Source organism: Chiroxiphia lanceolata, chromosome 7 (genome assembly GCF_009829145.1).
Source record: "Chiroxiphia lanceolata isolate bChiLan1 chromosome 7, bChiLan1.pri, whole genome shotgun sequence".
NCBI lineage: Eukaryota > Metazoa > Chordata > Aves > Passeriformes > Pipridae > Chiroxiphia > Chiroxiphia lanceolata.
This window is the reverse complement of record NC_045643.1, coordinates 2,497,618-2,515,771: the sequence shown is the minus strand read 5'-3', so window position 1 is coordinate 2,515,771 and position 18,154 is coordinate 2,497,618. Positions and strand designations below refer to the sequence as shown.

The 18,154-nt window shown below is 37.6% G+C and overlaps 1 long non-coding RNA gene across 1 annotated transcript; it reads right to left on the bottom strand.

Annotated features, from left to right (window-relative positions):
- Nucleotides 1-1,800: 1,800 nt before the first annotated feature.
- On the bottom strand, nucleotides 1,801-15,540 carry LOC116789730. Its single transcript, XR_004358132.1, has 6 exons — nucleotides 14,989-15,540; nucleotides 14,684-14,717; nucleotides 13,241-13,342; nucleotides 10,683-11,085; nucleotides 8,107-9,715; nucleotides 1,801-2,012 (listed from the first exon to the last, which is right to left on the bottom strand). It is a non-coding gene; the product is annotated as an uncharacterized LOC116789730 (long non-coding RNA).
- Between the last annotated feature and the right edge of the window lie 2,614 nt (nucleotides 15,541-18,154).

Here is an 18,154-nt window from a genome sequence, read left to right as displayed (position 1 = left end):
AAGTTTCACGCTGCCCATAACGTCTTTAAAAAAAATAAATAATAAAATAAAAAAAGAGTAGTCACAAGTCCTGCACAGACATTACAGTTGATGTTTTTAATGGCTTCTGCTGGTTGGAATGTTCATTTTTCTCACACCTTTTTCCTTTGCCTTTAGCAGAGCTGATAGCCCGAGGACACAGAGTTTCACAGCAGAGTTTAGCTGCATTTGAAAATTGTGTGCCAACTTCCAGTCGGGAGAAACTGAAAGAATTAAAGATTACCTGTAATTACTTGTGTTTTATTCATCTCAGGAGATTCGGTACGGAGAAGCAATGCACAAACAGCCCATTTGTACAGATCCAGCTGTTTCTCCCAAATATACTGATTTATTTAATTGCTAGCATCTAGATGTTTTTTTCCTTAGCATCCTTGATGTTGTCCCTATCTTTGACAGGCATTTATACCAGTTTGACTGTAATTGCATGTATTTAGCAGGTGGTTTGTGTTCTGGTGAAATGGGAAGACATAAAAGAGCACTGGGACTCACCTGCTTATTCAAAATGCTTTGGGTGTATTTTTTTCAGGAGAGTCCAACCAGTCTGTTGGATTTACCTCCCTTTGACAGCAACAGCACAGCTTGCCAGGCAAAACAACCTTCAAAGGAACTTGGGACAAGGAGAAATCAGGAGCATCTGGCTGACCTGGGAAAACACCTCAGGGCTCTCGTGAGTAATGTACTTTTTGCAGGGAAAAGTGAACTGGCCATAGTAAGTGCAGTTCGATTCTTCAACTTTGACACCATTTACCTGCTCCAGGGCCCAGCTCTGAGCCCCACAGTGACATCACTGAGCAGAACCGTGGACGTTTTTCAGGCCATTTTATTTTCACTTTAGAAGTAAGAGTTTGATTCATTCGCAGGGAATGGAAATACCACAATTATACAATTATCTAGTGATTTAAAAATTAAGCTTTTCAAACGCGAAGGCATTATCCCAATGAGATGCATTTAATCCCACATGGAAATAGGCCTCCCCAGAGGCTTTTTAAACCACATTAGCACCACTCACTGTAGTATGTGCTTTACTTTATGACAGGGCCACGTCTCCCATTCAGGAGAAGACTGTGGCTGCCCATGAGTTGTTGTAATCAGCACCATTTAGAAATGAAACGATGTGCTTAAGTGGTGCAGAGGCTGATCAGCCACCAAAGTTGAACTTTAGACTTATTTTCCACAAACATCTGTCCTAGTTAGAACAACTGGGACCAGTTCATCACTGGATGGGTGTAACCCAAAACTGTGTATTCTAGAGCCTTCCATGCCATTTCCCAGAGACTGTTATCAGTGAACTATTTACACACTCTGCCCAGAGCAGCCCTGACTCCTCAGGCTATAAACTGGGTGTTAAGAGGCCTGTGAGATAAGAGGATACTCCTGTCCTCACACCCATTGTGGAACTCCCCACCCTGAGGGAGGTACTGGGCAATCCTACCTGAACTGGAGGATATATAATCTTGGAGTCTTGGGACTTTTTTAACCACTCATGGGATCCAGAGGAAGACTGCAGACCACCACTCTCAACCAGACTGCAATCACCACTCTTGACCAGACTGCAACCACCACCCTCGACCAGACTGCACCAGCACTCTCACCAACAGGTTTTTTTTCCCCTCTCCCTTTACTTTGGACTCAGGGGGCCCAACCAACACCACTCTGTTCATGCCCCAGGGTGCTGGGTTATACATTTGGGTTTTGTGGGTTAAAACCAACTGTTTGTCTGTATAATCATATTTATTTTATTATTTTATTAAATTGTTATTCTGACTTATAATCTCTCCTTTGAGTTGGGTTCATTTCCCCTGCTGGTTTGCCTTTAAACCAGCACAACATCTTAGAATAATCAGTCAGTGACCGTGCAGAGTACAGCATGATGGTGAACTCTGAACACTGCACAGACTTGGCTCTTCTTCATTCTACAGTCATAGTTGGGTTATTATTCACACATAGAAATAAGTGTAATTTAAATACTGAACCTGAAAAAAAAACCCCACTTGATGAAAATAGTAATAACTCCTCTATTTCTTATAAATACCATAGATCTGGTGGTGGACTTATTAAGTGTGATGGTATTAAGTACCATCTTAATATTATCGTAATCATTTTTATTAATATCGACATTATTAAAATGTTGTAATCTTATAATTACTTTATTATTGTTATAGAAGTGCAATTATTCTTATTATTGTTATGAGTGTTAATATTATCTTTACTTTTTCCTGGCGTTCTTATATGTTTCATATTTGAGGCCTTATGAAATTTCCTTTTACTGAAATTTCTAGAAATTTCATTTCTTTTCCTTTCCTGAAATTTCATTTCATTTCAGGAAAGGAAATTTCAGGAAAGGAAAGAAAAAAGGAAAAAAAAAAAAAAGGAAACTTCAGGAAAGGAAAAAGAAAGTTTCAGGAAAGGAAATTTCAGGGGGAAAAAAAAGAATAAGGAAATGAAAAAGGAAATTTCAGGAAAGAAAATGAAATTTCAGGAAATTTCTGGAAATTTCAGGAAAGGAAAATAAAAAGGAAAGGGAAAAGGAAATTTCGGGAAAGGAAATTTCAGGAAAGGAAAGGAAAGGAAATGAAATTTCAGGAACTTTCTGAAAATTTCAGGAAAGGAAATTTCTGGAACTTTCAAGAAAGGAAAGTTTGGACATTTCTGGAAAAGAAATAAAATTTCAGAAAAAGAACTTTCTGGAAAATTCTGGAAATTTCTGGAAAGTTCTGGAAATTTCAGAAAGTAAATAAAATTTCAGAAAAGAATATTTCTGGAAAGTTCTGGAATTTTCAGAAATAAAACATTTCAGAAAAAGGAAATTTCCGGAAATTTCCAGAAAGTTCTGGAATTTTCTGGAAATTTCTGGAATTTTCAGAAAGGAAATAAAGTTTCAGAAAAAGAAATTTCTGGAAAGTTCTGAGAAGTTCTGGAAAGTTCTGGAATTTTCAGAAAGGAAATAAAATTTCAGAAAAGGAACTTCTTTGAAAATTTCTGGAAAACTTCGGAAATTTCTGGAATTTCCATAAAGAAAAAATTTCAGAAAAGGAAATTTCTGGACATTTCTGGAAAGTTCTGGAAATTTCAGAAAGAAAAAAATTTCAGAAAAGGAAAGTTCTGGAAAATTCAGGAAAGGAAATAAAATTTTGGAAAAAACTTTCTGGAAATTTCTGGAAATTTCTGGAATTTTCAGAAAGGAAATAAAATTTCAGACAAGGAAATTTCCGGGAAAATTCTGGAAATTTCCGGAAATTTCCAGGAAAATTCTGGAAAGTTCTGGAATTTCCAGGAAAAAAAATTTCAGAAAAGGAAATTTCTGGAAAGTTCTGGAAATTTCTGGAAAGTTCAGGAAATTTCTGGAATTTTCCAAAAGGAAATAAAGTTTCAGAAAAGGAAATTTCTGGAAAGTTCTGGAATTTCCAGGAAAAAATTTCAGAAAAGGAAATTTCTGGAAAGTTCTGGAAAATTCTGGAAAGTTCTGGAATTTTCAGAAAGGAAATATAATTTCCGAAAAAAACATTTCTGGAAGGTTCTGGAAAGTTCAGACAAGGTAATTTCTGGAAAGTTCTGGAATTTTCCAGAAAATTCTGGAATTCTCCAATTTCAGAAGAGGAAAGTTCTGGAAAATTCTAGAAAGTTCTGGAATTTTCTGAAAGGAAGTAAAAATTCAGACAAGGAAATTTCTGGAAAGTTCTGCAAATTTCCGGAAATTTCTGGAAAATTCTGGAATTTTCTGGAAAGTTCTAGAATTTTCCAAAAGGAAATAAAATTTCAGACAAGTAACTTTCTGGAATTTTCCAGAAAATTTCAGAAAATTCTGGAACGTTCTGGAATTTTCCAAGAGAAAATAAAAGTTCAGACAAGCAAATTTCTGGGAAGTTCTAGAAATTTCTGGAAATTTCCGGAAAATTCCGGAATTTTCTGGAAAGTTCTAGAATTTTCCAAAAGGAAATAAAATTTCAGACAAGTAAATTTCTGGAATTTTCCAGAAAATTTCAGAAAATTCTGGAACGTTATGGAATTTTGCAAAAGAAAATAGATGTTCAGACAAGGAAATTTCTGGAACGTTCTGGAATTTTCCAAAAGGAAATTAAAGTTCAGACAAAGAAATTTCTAGAGAGTTCTGGAAATTTCTAGAGAGTTCTGGAAATTTCTGAGAATTTCCAGAATTTTCCAAAAGTAAATAAAATTTCAGACAAGGAAGTTTTCAGAAATGTCTGGAAAATTCCGGAATTTTCTGGAAAGTTCTAGAATTTTCCAAAAGGAAATAAAATTTCAGACAAGCAAATTTCTGGAATTTTCCGGAAAATTTCCAGAAAATTCTGGAACGTTCTGGAATTTTCCAAAACGAAATAAAAGTTCAGACAAGCAAATTTCTGGAATTTTCCGGAAAGTTCTGGAATTTTCCAAAAGGAAATAAAATTTCAGACAAGTAAATTTCTGGAATTTTCCGGAAAATTCCAGAAAATTCTGAAACGTTCTGGATATTTCCAAGAGGAAATAGAAGTTCAGACAAGGAAATTTCTGGAAAGTTCTGGAAAGTTCCAAACTGTTCTGGAATGTTCTGGAATTTTCCAAAAGAAAATAGAAGTTCAGACAAAGAAATTTCTAGAGAGTTCTGGAAATTTCTAGAGAGTTCTGAAAATTTCTGGAAATTTCCAAAAGGAAATAAAAGTTCAGACAAGTAAATTTCTGGTAAGTTCCGGTAATTTCTGGAAATTTCTGGAAAATTCTGGAATTTTCTGGAAAGTTCTGGAATTTTCTGAAATGAAATAAAATTTCAGACAAGGAAATTTCTGGAAAGTTCTGGAAAGTTCTGGACTGTTCTGGAAAGTTCTGGAATTTTCCAAAAGGAAATAGAAGTTCAGACAAGGAAAGTTCTGGAAAATTCTGGAAAGTTCTGGAATTTTTGAGAAAGAAAACAAAATTTCAGAAAAGGAACTTTCTGGAAATTTCCGGAAGTTTCCGGAAAATTCTGGAATTTTCAGAAAGGAAATAAAATTCCAGAAAAGGAAATTTTTGGAAATTTCCAGAAAGTTCCGGAAATTTCCAGAAATTTCCGGAAAGTTCTGGAAATTTCCGGAAAGCTCTGGAAATTTCCGAAAGGAAATAAACATTCAGAAAAGGGAAGTTCAGGAAAGTTCTGGAATTTTCTGGAATTTTCTGGAAAGTTCTGGAATTTTCTGGAATTTTCCAAAAGGAAATAACTTTTCATACGAGGAAGTTTTCAGAAATTTCTGGAAATTTCCGGAAAATTCTGGCAAATTCTAGAAAGTTCTGGAATTTTCTGAAAGGAAATAAAAATTCAGACAAGGAAATTTCTGGAAAGTTCTGGAAAGTTCTGGAGAGTTCTGGAATGTTCTGGAAAATTCTGGAATTTTCCAAAAGGAAATAAAAGTTCAAACAAGGAAATTTCTGGAAAGTTCTGGAAATTTCTGGAAGTTTCCGGAAAATTCTGGAATTTTCTGGAAAAATCCGGAATTTTCCAAAAGGAAATAAAAGTTCAAACAAGGAAATTTCTGGAAATTTCTGGAAATTTCCAGAAAATTCTGGAATGTTCCAATTTCAGATAAGGAAAGTTCTGGGAAATTCTGGAACCTTCTGGAATTTTCAAAAAGAAAATAAAATTTCAGCCGAGGAAGTTTTCAGAAATTTCTGGAAATTTCCAGAAAATTCTGGAAAATTCTGGAATTTTCTGGAAAGTTCTAGAATTTTCCAAAAGGAAATAAAATTTCAGACAAGTAAGTTTCTGGAATTTTCCGGAAAATTCCGGAAAATTCCAGAAAATTCTGGAACATTCTGGAATTTTCCAAAAGGAAATAAAAGTTCAAAAAAGGAAATTTCTGGAAAGTTCTGAAAATTTTTGGAAATTTCTGGAAAATTCTGGAATTTTCTGGAAAGTTCTAGAATTTTCCAAAAGGAAATAAAATTTCAGACAAGTAAGTTTCTGGAATTTACCGGAAAATTCTGGAACATTCTGGAATTTTCCAAAAGGAAATAAAAGTTCAAACAAGGAAATTTCTGGAATTTTCCGGAAAATTCCAGAAAATTCTAGAACGTTATGGAATTTTCCAAAAGGAAATAAAAGTTCAGACAAGCAAATTTCTGGTAAGTTCTGGAATATTTTGGAAATTTCTGGAAAATTCTGGAATTTTCTGGAAAGTTCTAGAATTTTCCAACATGAAAGAAATTTTCAGACAAGTAAATTTCTGGAATTTTCTGGAAAATTCTGGAACGTTCTGGAATTTTCCAAAAGGAAATAAAAGTTCAGACAAGTAAATTTCTGGTAAGTTCTGGAAATTTCCGGAAGTTTTCGGAAAATTCTGGAATTTTCTGGAAAATTCTGGAATTTTCCAAAAGGAAATAAAAGTTCAGACAAAGAAATTTCTGGTAAGTTCTGGAAATTTCTGGGAAATTCCGGAAAATTCTGGAACTTTCTGGAAAGTTCTAGAATTTTCCAAAAGGAAATAAAATTTCAGACAAGTAAATTTCTGGAATTTTCCAGAAAATTCCGGAAAATTCTGGAACGTTCTGGATATTTCCAAGAGGAAATAGAAGTTCAGACAAGGAAATTTCTGGAAAGTTCTGGAAAGTTCCAGACTGTTCTGGAATGTTCTGGAATTTTCCAAAAGAAAAGAGAAGTTCAGACAAGGAAATTTCTGGAAAGTTCTGGAAAGTTCTGGAATGTTCTGGAATTTTCCAAAAGAAAATAGAAGTTCAGACAAGGAAGTTTCTGGAAAGTTCTGGAAAGTTCTGGAATTTTCCAAAATGAAATAAAAATTTCAGAAGAGGAAATTTCTGGAAAGTTCTGGAATGTTCTGGAATGTTCTGGATTTTCCAAAATGAAATAAAATTTCAGACAAGGAAATTTCTGGAAAGTTCTGGAAAGTTCTGGAAAGTTCTGGAAAGTTCTGGAATTTTCAGAAAGGAACTAAAAGTTCAGACAAGGAAATCTCTGGAAAGTTCTGGAATTTTTGAGAAAGAAAATAAAATTTCAGAAAAGGAACTTTCTGGAAATTTCCGGAAGTTTCCGGAAAATTCTGGAATTTTCAGAGAGGAAATAAAATTTCAGACAAGGAAATTTCTGGAAAAATCTGGAAAGTTCTGGAAAATTCAGGAAAGGAAATAAAATTCCAGAAAAGGAAATTTTTGGAAATTTCCAGAACGTTCTGGGAAATTCCAGAAAGTTCTGGAAAGTTATGGAAATTTCCGAAAGGAAATAGGACGTTCTGGAAAGTTCTGGAATTTTCTGGAAAGTTCTGGAATTTTCTGAAAACTTCAGGAAAGGAAATAAAATTTCAGAAAAAGCTTTCCAGAAATTTCTGGAAAGTTCTGGAAAATTCTGGAATTTTCAGAAAGGAAATAAAATTTCTGAAAAAACTTTCTGGAAAGTTCTGGAAAATTCTGGAATTTTCAGAAATAAAAGAAAATTTCAGAAAAAGAATTTTCTGGAAAGTTCTGGAAACTTCAGGAAAGTAAAGAAAATTTCAGAAAAAGGCTTTCTGGAAATTTCTGCAAAATTCTGAAAACTTCAGGAAAGGACATAAAATTTCAGAAAAAAAGCTTTCTGGAAAGTTCTGGAAAGTTCTGGATTTTTCCAAAAGTTTCATAAAAGGAAAGTTCTAGGAATTTCTGGAAAGTTCTGGAAAATTCTGGAAAAAGGGAAAGGAAAGGAAAGGAAAGGAAAGGAAAGGAAAGGAAAGGAAAGGAAAGGAAAGGAAAGGAAAGGAAAGGAAAGGAAAGGAAAGGAAAGGAAAGGAAAGGAAAGGAAAGGAAAGGAAAGGAAAGGAAAGGAAAGGAAAGGAAAGGAAAGGAAAGGAAAGGAAAGGAAAGGAAAGGAAAGGAGGAAAGGAAAGGAAAGGAAAGGAAAGGAAAGGAAAGGGGTAAAGCACCCCAGTCCACTCCCCCATTGCACTCTAAACCAAGATCTCCTCTTGCTCCATCACCTGCTCCTGACGGACTGGAAAGCCGCCTTACTCTGGCAATTTTTGCACCATGTTCTGATCCATTTTGCTCCATTCTACTATGAAAACCTCTCTCAGAATGGCCACACAACTGAAGCTTTTACAGCTTACTACTCACCAGAATTTTCCTGTAGCTGTCTTTTATCTTCTCTCCCACTGATTTGTTTTAATCATTAAACAGAAGTGATATTTTCTTTGGAGCAGGGGATATTTCTCTCCTCTCTGCGAGACAAGGCTGTGAACAGAGTTAATATCTTTTATTAAAGAAACTGATAAAGTTAGAACAAAAAAAAAAAAGTTGACCTTTCAGGCATACAAGCTGGCAGCAGCAACAGTTTTATTGCATGTGCTTTCATAGAGAAGGCCTAAAACTAAAGAAGAGCCTCTGGAAAATACTATAAAAATGGGAAGGAATATAAACTGTATGTAATTCAAATAGCATTTCTCATATCTAGGCTGCCACTCAAGAGTCTCTTTAGACTGGATCCTTTTACGGCAAAGAAACCTACTCAGCACTGATTATCACCTCAGAATAGCCAGAAATTCACTGCAAAACATAATCTTATTATAAAAATAACATTTCCCCCCTACTGCCTCAGCAGAAGTTCTCAGAGACTTTACAATTTCATTTATATATATGTGTGTGTGCATGTATGTTATGGTTTAGAAGTGTCCCTTTTCTTTGTGATGCTCTGGTGTGCCGTGGTAACCTAAGCAATCTTACCAAACAGTGGATTAAAAGAGTCTCAAGTCTAAGTTAAATTGGGATTTTTCTGATCGTTCTGTAGGAGTTTAGCACATTAAGATATGGCACCTAAAAGGTCAAGTTCTCTCCTCAAAGAAAAGCCAAAGCATTCTCAAAATAAGTAAGGGGAAAAAAAAAAAAAAAAGAACTTAAAAATCCCAATGAACTGCAACATTATGTACTCCAACAGCACTAAAGCAATAATTCACCTCCCTGCAACCTCAGTGATTGCTGCAGCGATGACAGAGGCTGGAACTGAGAAGGCGGCAGAGGGGGAGAACAGGTGGAAACAGGAGAGATTCCAATTGGTCATTTTTGCAGCACAGTCCTCAAAATGCCATTGTTGCTTTCCCTGATGCCTTCGTGCTTGCAAATGTCAACTCCAAAACCAGACCAATCAGCCAACAGACAAAGGCCTGGCTGGAATCTTCCTCTTTCAGTGCTCCTCTTGTTTCAAAGCCCGGAGGATTTTGGCCTGTTTGATGCTTTATCCAAAGATCAGACAAGATCATTGCTTATCTGAGCAGGCAAGAGCAAGGAAAAGAAGAATGGCTGAGCCATAACAGCTACTGAAAAAGGGAGAAAGTTGGATAAAGCTGTGTATGATTTGAAGATTTTAAAGCTGCTCTGGTGTAATAAAACTCAGAGATCATCTCTTGTTTATTACAAGCTATGCAATGTCAAGTACTAGCACTAAAACTTTCAAAATGAGCTCCACGTGCTTACCATTTATAATCACTCACCTGAAGAGTAATCCAGCTTTCCACTGAGCTGAAAGAAGGAGCTCTGGTCCCTCCCTCTCTAAGCACTGATGTTTTCATTGCTCTTTCTGGTGCTGTTTATAATGCATTGCTAGGAGCTGTCACATTGCTCTGGTTATTGGTCAAACTGAGCACCCACTCCTGAAAACTGCTGTGGATTTGGACCTACCTTGGCATGGAGAGTGTGCTGGGTAAAGGACTTGACTGCTTTCACAAGGGCTCTTTGTTGACATGGAATGAAAGACAAAAAGAAACGAGTTTTATAAAGTTAAGTATACAAACAGCAAAAGGAAAATGGAAAAAAAATATCCAGGCAATGTATTTATTTACAGAGTATTGCAGATCAACTGAGGGAGCAGGAGGAACGTTCGGTTTATAAAACAGCACTTCACATTCCTCTCATGCTGTGTTGCTTTCAGTCTCAGCCTCCTTCTCTTCCAAGCCTCCTCTTTCCTTTTGATTTGTATTGTGTGCTACATTCAGCCTTCTTTTGCCTGAAAATAATTTAAAATTGAACATTATAGCAAGAGGGTTTTTCCTGCCCCTTACATCCATTACAGTTGTTCCAGCCCACATTAGCACAAACCACAAAAGCCAAAAATGGTTGAATAGGCCCAGAGCAGACCCCACAGGGATTAAGGCTGTGTCCTTAGATTCTGTTCAGGGGAGAAGACCTGTGCTAGCTCTCAACTATTTTTTATTAGGAGTTTTTTTTGTTTTCACCAGTTAATCCCAGGTAATACCAGGCAGAGCTTTCATCATTAGGGTTTCTTTCAGTTTATGTAGGACATTGGCTTGACTGCACGACATTGTGGGGCTGGAGGACAAATTACTGATTACTTCTTTGCACCCTTTGCCTTGAGCTACAAGTAATGAAAGGAGTTAAAAATTATGAACCCAGAGAAAATTCTTAGAATAAATCCAATACCTGTACAACTACTATACACAGCTTCCCAAGAGACAAGGAGTTTATGATATAGCACCATCAAATATGCTTGGCTTTTTGAATTTGCAATACAAGGAGCTCTTAAGATGGGAGCAAACCTCAGGACTTACTCATCCTCTTTGCTCTGTTTTAAAGTCTTCATGGAGCTGATATTTCTGGTTATTACAAGTTATGCAATGTCAAGTAGCAGCACTAAAACTTTCAGAATGAGCTCCACATGCTTACCATTTATAATCACTCACCTGAAGAGTAATCCAGCTTTCCACTGAGCTGAAAGAAGGAGCTTTGGTCCCTCCCTCTGTAAGCACTGATGTTTTCATTGCTTGTGACTGTTTTTCAGCCCTCCTTCCAGCCTGCTAGTCCCATTAGCAATCCTACACCTAAGTCTGCTTCCAGGAAATCAGCTCCATAGGGAATTTCAGTGAGAGAGATTCTAATGCATGCTTTCTGTGGTGATTTATTCTCCAAGATGGATCAGGTTTCAGATCAATTCCCAGGCCATGACAAATGCTTCCCAGAGTTCAGATGTTTGATAACTTGACCTTGGAAAGGTTTTTCTCTTCCATCATTAGTAGCATCACTTGTGGGCTGCCAGAGCCACGTGTTTTATTTTTCCTGGATGCCTGAATGCACATTAGGCATTGTCTGTTTTAGAAGGAGGAGAAACAAGAAAACCATGCCCACACTTAATGGATGAGGATGCTGAAGTTCACCAAAATCAAAAGAAACACCTTTATTAACCTTGGCAGGATACAGATCACACCCAGACTGATCAATGGATTAAGTCACACTAGAAATAGGTCACACTAGAAATATTTGCTCAGGATCATAACTGAAATCAGATTTCTCAATTCCCAGTGTGTTACTTAGTACAAGCCCTCTTCCAACACTCACTTGAACTCTGATCACCTCAGTTTGGCTTCCCAATTTGTACAAGGTAAGAAATGACTGTCTCAACAAGAGGGGCACCTGTTCAGGGGTATTCAGAGTCCCAAGAAATGTGTGGTATGAAAAGCAGCCAGTGCAACAAGATCTGAATAAGCTGTAGAATTTGGGAGCACAGTTATAAAATTATTTTGATTTTCTTTTTTTTTTTTGATTGTTAGGATAAAAGATTTTGTCACTCCAATCACGGTAACCAGAAGAGAAATTTTTAAGCTCATTTAGATCTTGATTGCTTCTGCTAAATAGCACATGAGTGATAACAATGTAGAACTTCTGCTGTGCTATGACCAGGGATCAGCAGGAAAAAAAGAAGAAGAAGTAAAAAAAAGATCAGTCAACACTGAAACGATTCAATGACACTGAAAAGATAAGTGGCACATGCTTATTTTTGTCTTAGAAAGACACTATAGATGAAAATGATAACCATTTAAACTGCAATAACACCAAGAACAGGAGTGAGTAACACCCACAGAGATAAGTGTCTGCAGCAATCTCCCCCAATTATAGGCCAGCTGCTCTCTTCAGCACATCTCCACAGAAGATTAAACCATAGGCTGGGAAGCAGAAGCAAGAAATCAGAGTTTAAATGTCCAGAGTGCATTGCTAACCAGTCACACCAGCCTGACTTTTGAAACAGTCTTTGAGGACTTGGAAAATCAGAGTTTCCTGTAGCACAGGTGGTTTGGGAGGCTAATGTTTTGTTTCAAAGTGGTATGAAAGTATGTATGAGCCATAGATTTGGGGGGGGGGGGCTGACGGTTTCTGTGTGTTTAGAAATATCAGCAAATCACAAAAATAGTAACAGAAATTCAAACTGAACACAGCCACAGAGCAACTTTGGAACAACAGAGAAACTTTTTTTCTTAACACCATGTAATTTGCTCACCAAGGAAAGCCCCATCCACGGGAGTTAGCACTGCTTTCTAAAACTGACACCAGGACAGTCACACTTACAGAGAAGATTAAACCATAGGCTGGAAGACTTTAAATGTCCAGAGTGAGCTGCTAACCAGTCACACCAGCCTGACTTTTGAAACAAGTCTTTGAGGACTTGGAAAATCAGAGTCTCCTGTAGCACAGGTGGTTTGGAGGTTTAATGCTTTGTTTCAAAGTGGTTTGTGTGAGCCACAGATTTGGGGGGCTGACGGTTTATGTGTGTTTAGAAATATCAGTAGATCACAAAAATAGTAACAGAAGTTGAGACAGAGCAGAGGAGCTCTGATAAGATGCTTGGGGCAAAGACTGAACTGAGAGCTGCCCTAAATGTTCCAACCCAGGAGGAGTGAAGGTCTCCAAGAAAATTCCCCGAAGGCTTGGGAATTGGAATTTCCACAAAGTAAGAACAGAAAATCCTGACTGCAATACTTAAATCTGCTGCCTTAAAAAATGAAAGACAATAACCAATACCACAGAAACTGAAACGAAGGAACTGTGACCTGAGGAGTGACAGAAGGACTTTTCTCTTTTCTTCTTGAACTCTTATTGAAGAAAAAGAGACATTTAATCTAATGTAAATATATTATTTCATGTTAGAAGAGATAACTAAGTTGTTATCTATATATATATATGTATGTAAATAAACCTTTGTAAGTATTTTCCCCTTCCCCCAATGCTGAGTGGTTGTGTTTTGTCTGAAAACCCTCTCACACTGGGGTAAATTGTGGGAGGGGGAGCTTAAACTTGGAAATTGGATTTCTGAGGGTTTCAAACCACCACAGAAGTTCAAACTGAACACAGTCAGAGCAACTCTGGAACAACAGAGAAACTTTCCTTCTTAAACACCATGTAATTTGCTCATCAAGAAAAGCCCCATCCACGGGCTTTCTAAAAGTGACACCAGGACAGTCACACTTACAGTGCCAGTTGGTTAATCTGAAGGGTTCTGTGCAGCTCCTCTCAAGATATTGTTCCATTTATGGCATTTTACAGTTGGTGATGGCCACTGAATAGTTCACACCTATAAGGAAAAGGTATAGGCCATCCAGTCAGACAGAGAATTTGCATTTCCTAAATGACTAGAGATGGTGGCATCCCCCTAGACCTGAGTATTAGTGATTAAAACACTGATTAACAAACACGGGGGGCACGTACAGAATTCCCTTGGCTGAGCTGAAGTCCATGGGGCTGTTTGAACACCTTCCTCCAGCTCCCCACCACTTGCCTCAACATGTGCTTCCCCTGCAACCCAACAGGAATGTGGGGTGGAAAGGAGGGCAGGAAACCCTCCTAAAGGGAGCCCACCGGCAAGACGGGGTGCAAGATAATCACAGGCATCGTTCTCACTGTAAGTCAATCCCAATTTCCCAGACTCTCATGGGAACAGCAGTGAAAATTACTTCAGAAGAATAAAGTGTCACATGATGCCTGTCTATTAATTTCAGCTTAAACAGTTGTGTCACATTTAGAAATATCTCCAGTTTCTGATACAGTAAGTAATATCATTCACTACCACTTGTCTGCTATGTGCTTGTACACTTCAAGAATCTCATTTAACTTCAGTCCTTGCGTTTGAGCTAGACTATATTTAATCAGTGTATTTATAAAATACACTATTTTCCTGCAGGAAATAAATCCCTCCTTATTTTTTCTTTTCTTTTTTGTGACCATACAATCTGTCTTCATTCCCGCTCAGTCTCTCAGGGGAAAATTTATATGGGATTACAGATTTCACCCTGGTTGCCATCACAGCATATTGGGCAGTTTTCTACCGTCAGCTATCCTTGCTGACCAGCTTATATTGTGTTTCTGGCACAAGGCAACTACTGTGCCCTTTCAGGAATTTCTCAGGCTGGGACAGTTCAGCAGAGCATGTATCCCCCAAATGCAAGCTCTATTTTCTACTCGAGAATCCCAAAAGCCACTGTGACAATTTAAACCAGTCCCGTGAGTTTTAACCATGGAGGTTTTTCCTTACTGTGTGGACAGATATAAGTATTCCAGCCACAGAAAATGCACTAGGTTTGATTTCAGCTCTGTTTTCAAAGTGATGGACAACGTTGGATAAACAAGTATTCAAAATGTTGGATGGGAGAGTGCCATGAACACAACACCCCACAAACTGGAGACATATCAAGAGTGTTCACTGCTCCTGGTTCCCCTGTAGCGAATCAGCAAGAGTAAAGCACAGTAATGAAATAAAGTGAAAGCTAAGTGCACTTCTAACTCCATTTTGAGACAATTCTGCCTGGCTGAACCTCTCTCACCACGCTGGATTTCCACCACAGATCAGTGCTTTGTCATTTTGTCGCCGTTTGAAACGTTGTCATTTTATATTATACGATAGTCACAAAGAAAGTACCTGATGTGTCCAAATGATGAACCACCACCACCTCCTGCCAAAAAAAAAAAAAATAAAGTGACAACACTTATTTTCTGCTGGATAAACCTCTTCATTTCTGTATTACAGAAGACTTCTTTCATAGCTGAAAAATGGCATGTTAGAAGCCCCAAGAACATTTGCAGTCTTGAAATGCCCCCCTTTCTGTGCTCTCCCATGCCCAAAGAGGTTTAAAAATCTGATGGAAGCAGAAACTGTTGGAAGTTTTAATGTCTATATTTTTTCCAGCTTTGCTTCCAAGTCATTCATGGCTATTTAGCACTTACCTCAAAGAACTGTGCAAGGGCACCATCTGCAAAAACGGTACAGGTTATACTGACTGTGCAAACAAACAGGTGCTTGTCTCATCATCCCACTGAACATTTGAGAGATGTCTGGAATAACAGCAGTCCATCATCTGTGGGAAAAAAATACACCACATTGCAAGCAGGCTCTGTCCCAGGGCCACTTTCAAGTGAGGAAAGAGGAACATGTGCTCCAAGAGCAGGCAAAAAACAACATTTTACCCCAGAGCATAAGACCTTAAAAAGCATACTAGTGGGTCAGACTGAAATAAATAAATAAATAAAACCCTGAAGTATTTAAATGTTCATTACCATCAGTGCAAATTAAAGTGAAACACTTCAAAAGTTGGCAGTTGCCAAGGGACTTTACAGGCTCTACTACAGGATTTTATTTCATCCAAACTTTTTTTTTTTAATCCATATTATCTGAATATGCAACGGGGTAAAATGCTTTTGTTTGCTTGCCATGCACTTATAAATCACCTTACACCAGACAACTAGAGCTTTGTTACAGGCATTGCAGGTTGGTTTCGCCTTCTGTCCTAGAGGTTTCAAGTTCAGATTTTTGGGTCATTTTGTGAATGGCCCCTTCCAGCTGGAACTGCTGAATATAAGGACCAGTTATCTTGACTTTCTTTATAAAATTAAGTGTAGGTAAATTAGATCAGCTACAAGAAAATCACTTAAATTAAAGTGATCACTTTAAATTAAGATTAAGAAAATCACTTAAATTAAGAAAATCACTTAAATTAAAAAAAAAAAAAAAGCAAACCACTTAGCAAAATTGTGAGCATTTCCTTATCATAATATACATTTTGGTTCCAAAAAAAAAAAAAAAATAAATCCAAGGAGATCTACTCTGAAAGCATTTGCCCAACTTGTAATTCCCTCAAAGTGGTCTTGTATTTTTTTTTTTCCATTTCTCCCCTGCTAAGGGGAACATCCTGCTAGTTTTAAAAAGGTGAATGTAGCATTTCAGCACTTACCAGACTGACAAGGTGACAGGCTACACTTGCAGTCCCAGACATTTCCATGTAGCTTCCCCTGGAGGTGGTTGCTGATCTGCCACCGACGGGGAGATTTTCCTCTTTTAAAAGTCTTCAGCACCTAATCTGCAAAAGGACTGCAAAAATAAATGAAACCAGTTCAAAAGTTGCATAAAGAAGCTCAATAAATTGGGCTGTGGCAAGTTTTGTGCAGTGACATTACAAACAATGCTGGTTACAAACAACACAGTGAAAATAAAACTATGGGGGGATCGCGACTGAGTTCAGGTTTCAGGACGTCATCCCTGTATCACAGTAAATTCCTCGGGAAAAAGGAAAAGCAGTGACAACGTCAGATCCAGAGCCGCGATGCTCTGCGAGCAGCTTTTGAGACAGGCCAATTTTCGGCGCTAATTTTAGAGACGTATGGCCACGATGGGCATTTAACACCGGCAAAGTGTTCTTTGTCCTGCTTTTATGTCCCCATCAATCGGAGCGATACAGCATCGCCCCTCTTAATGGGCAACTATTAAGGGGTTTGTACCCATCAAGGCAGTTTTATTTGATTTAGCAGCTGTTTGATAAAGACCTCGGGTTTATCGTGCACTTTTGGGCTGTGCTGCATCCAAGCCACCACAGACTGGTTGTGAGGAAAGATGAAAGCAAGCTCCTGAGCAAAGCTATGCTTTGATTTCCACCAAAGAGATTGTTGTGAATACACAATTTGTATTTCTGAACGGAACTCATGGTTTTAAGCCGAGCATTTTGCTTTTTGACAACCACTGCTACGTAGCGACAGCAAAATTTCTAATTTCCCATGCTGCCAAGCAAACAGGGTTTGTTTAACATCTGATATTTCTTTAGCTCAGCTTCCAAAAGTAATTTCTTTAAGAGGTATTAAATCAAGACATGTTTTTTTTACCCAGCATTATTATCACCACAGCTTTCACTACAGTTAACAAAAGGCCTTCTGCAGCTTTGTGGAGCCTTTCAGCACTAGCAATTAAGGGACATACATTTTTTTTAAAAAAAAAATGGTTTAATATGTACAGCACTGGTGAAACAGGCAATATTTTTCCCATTTCCAGTTCATTCAGCTGAAGAATCAAAAAACCTCAAAAAAACCTCAAAAAAACCCAAACAAAAAACCAACTTACTGGACTTCAGTAAGGAAACAAAATCATTTCTCCCTTCAATCCCAGCTCTGAATTCATTTAACTGCTTTCTATATTAATTGGAAATTTTATGCTGCTTTAGAGGAAATAAAAATACCAAGAAAAAAAATCAAGTAACAACTTTTAACTTGCATTGTCTTTAAAGTGTGGGAGATTTTTATGCCTATTCAGGAGAGCAGAAAGATGAGGACTCTTTCAGGACTCCATTAGAGCATCTTCAAGTATTATCTTTACAACTGACAATTATTTTTTGGTATTATTTATTAAATCAAATCTTAACCCAACTAAAAACTGATGCACAAACTACTTCTTTGCTAAGGAACGATACAGCAAGGTAATCCAAATAAAGCCTGGCAGAACGCCAGATATAAATATTTCCAAACAAAACCCCCAAATAAATAACCCTCAACCAACTCACAAACCCTATAAAATTGGACTCTGCACTGTATCACTCACTGGACGTTTCTGAACGAGGTCACAAGTTCCCAAATTATTATGGAATCAACCACCCTCGGTGCAGCCTCCAAACCACTCTCTGCAGTTCATAAACAACACAAAAGAATAATTGAGGTGCCTTTGAGGCTTATCCTTAAAGAACAGACAGTCTTATCATTTTGGGGAGCTGCACACTGTGAGCACTGCTCACAACAGTCAGGTGAAGGGTTACTGATATATTGCCACGAGTTTTGTTTGTGGAACCAGGGGATAAGAGAGGTGAAAAGAAGTGGCTGCATAACCATAACTCTGCTTGAGTGGAGAGTTCTCGTGAAACCTCAGCTTCTCCACTGGAAAAAATTGCTGAAACTAATACACTTATTTACCTGATTGTAGTCCAAACAGAGTCAAAGGGCACACACACACACAGAAATTGAAGTTGCAAATATACTTCTGCATAATCTTTCTTTGCAGCAGCATGCCAAGCAGAGAACTCAGAAATCTCCTCCTAGGGAGGTACCCAGGAAAGCCATAGTATGAATAGCTGTGAGG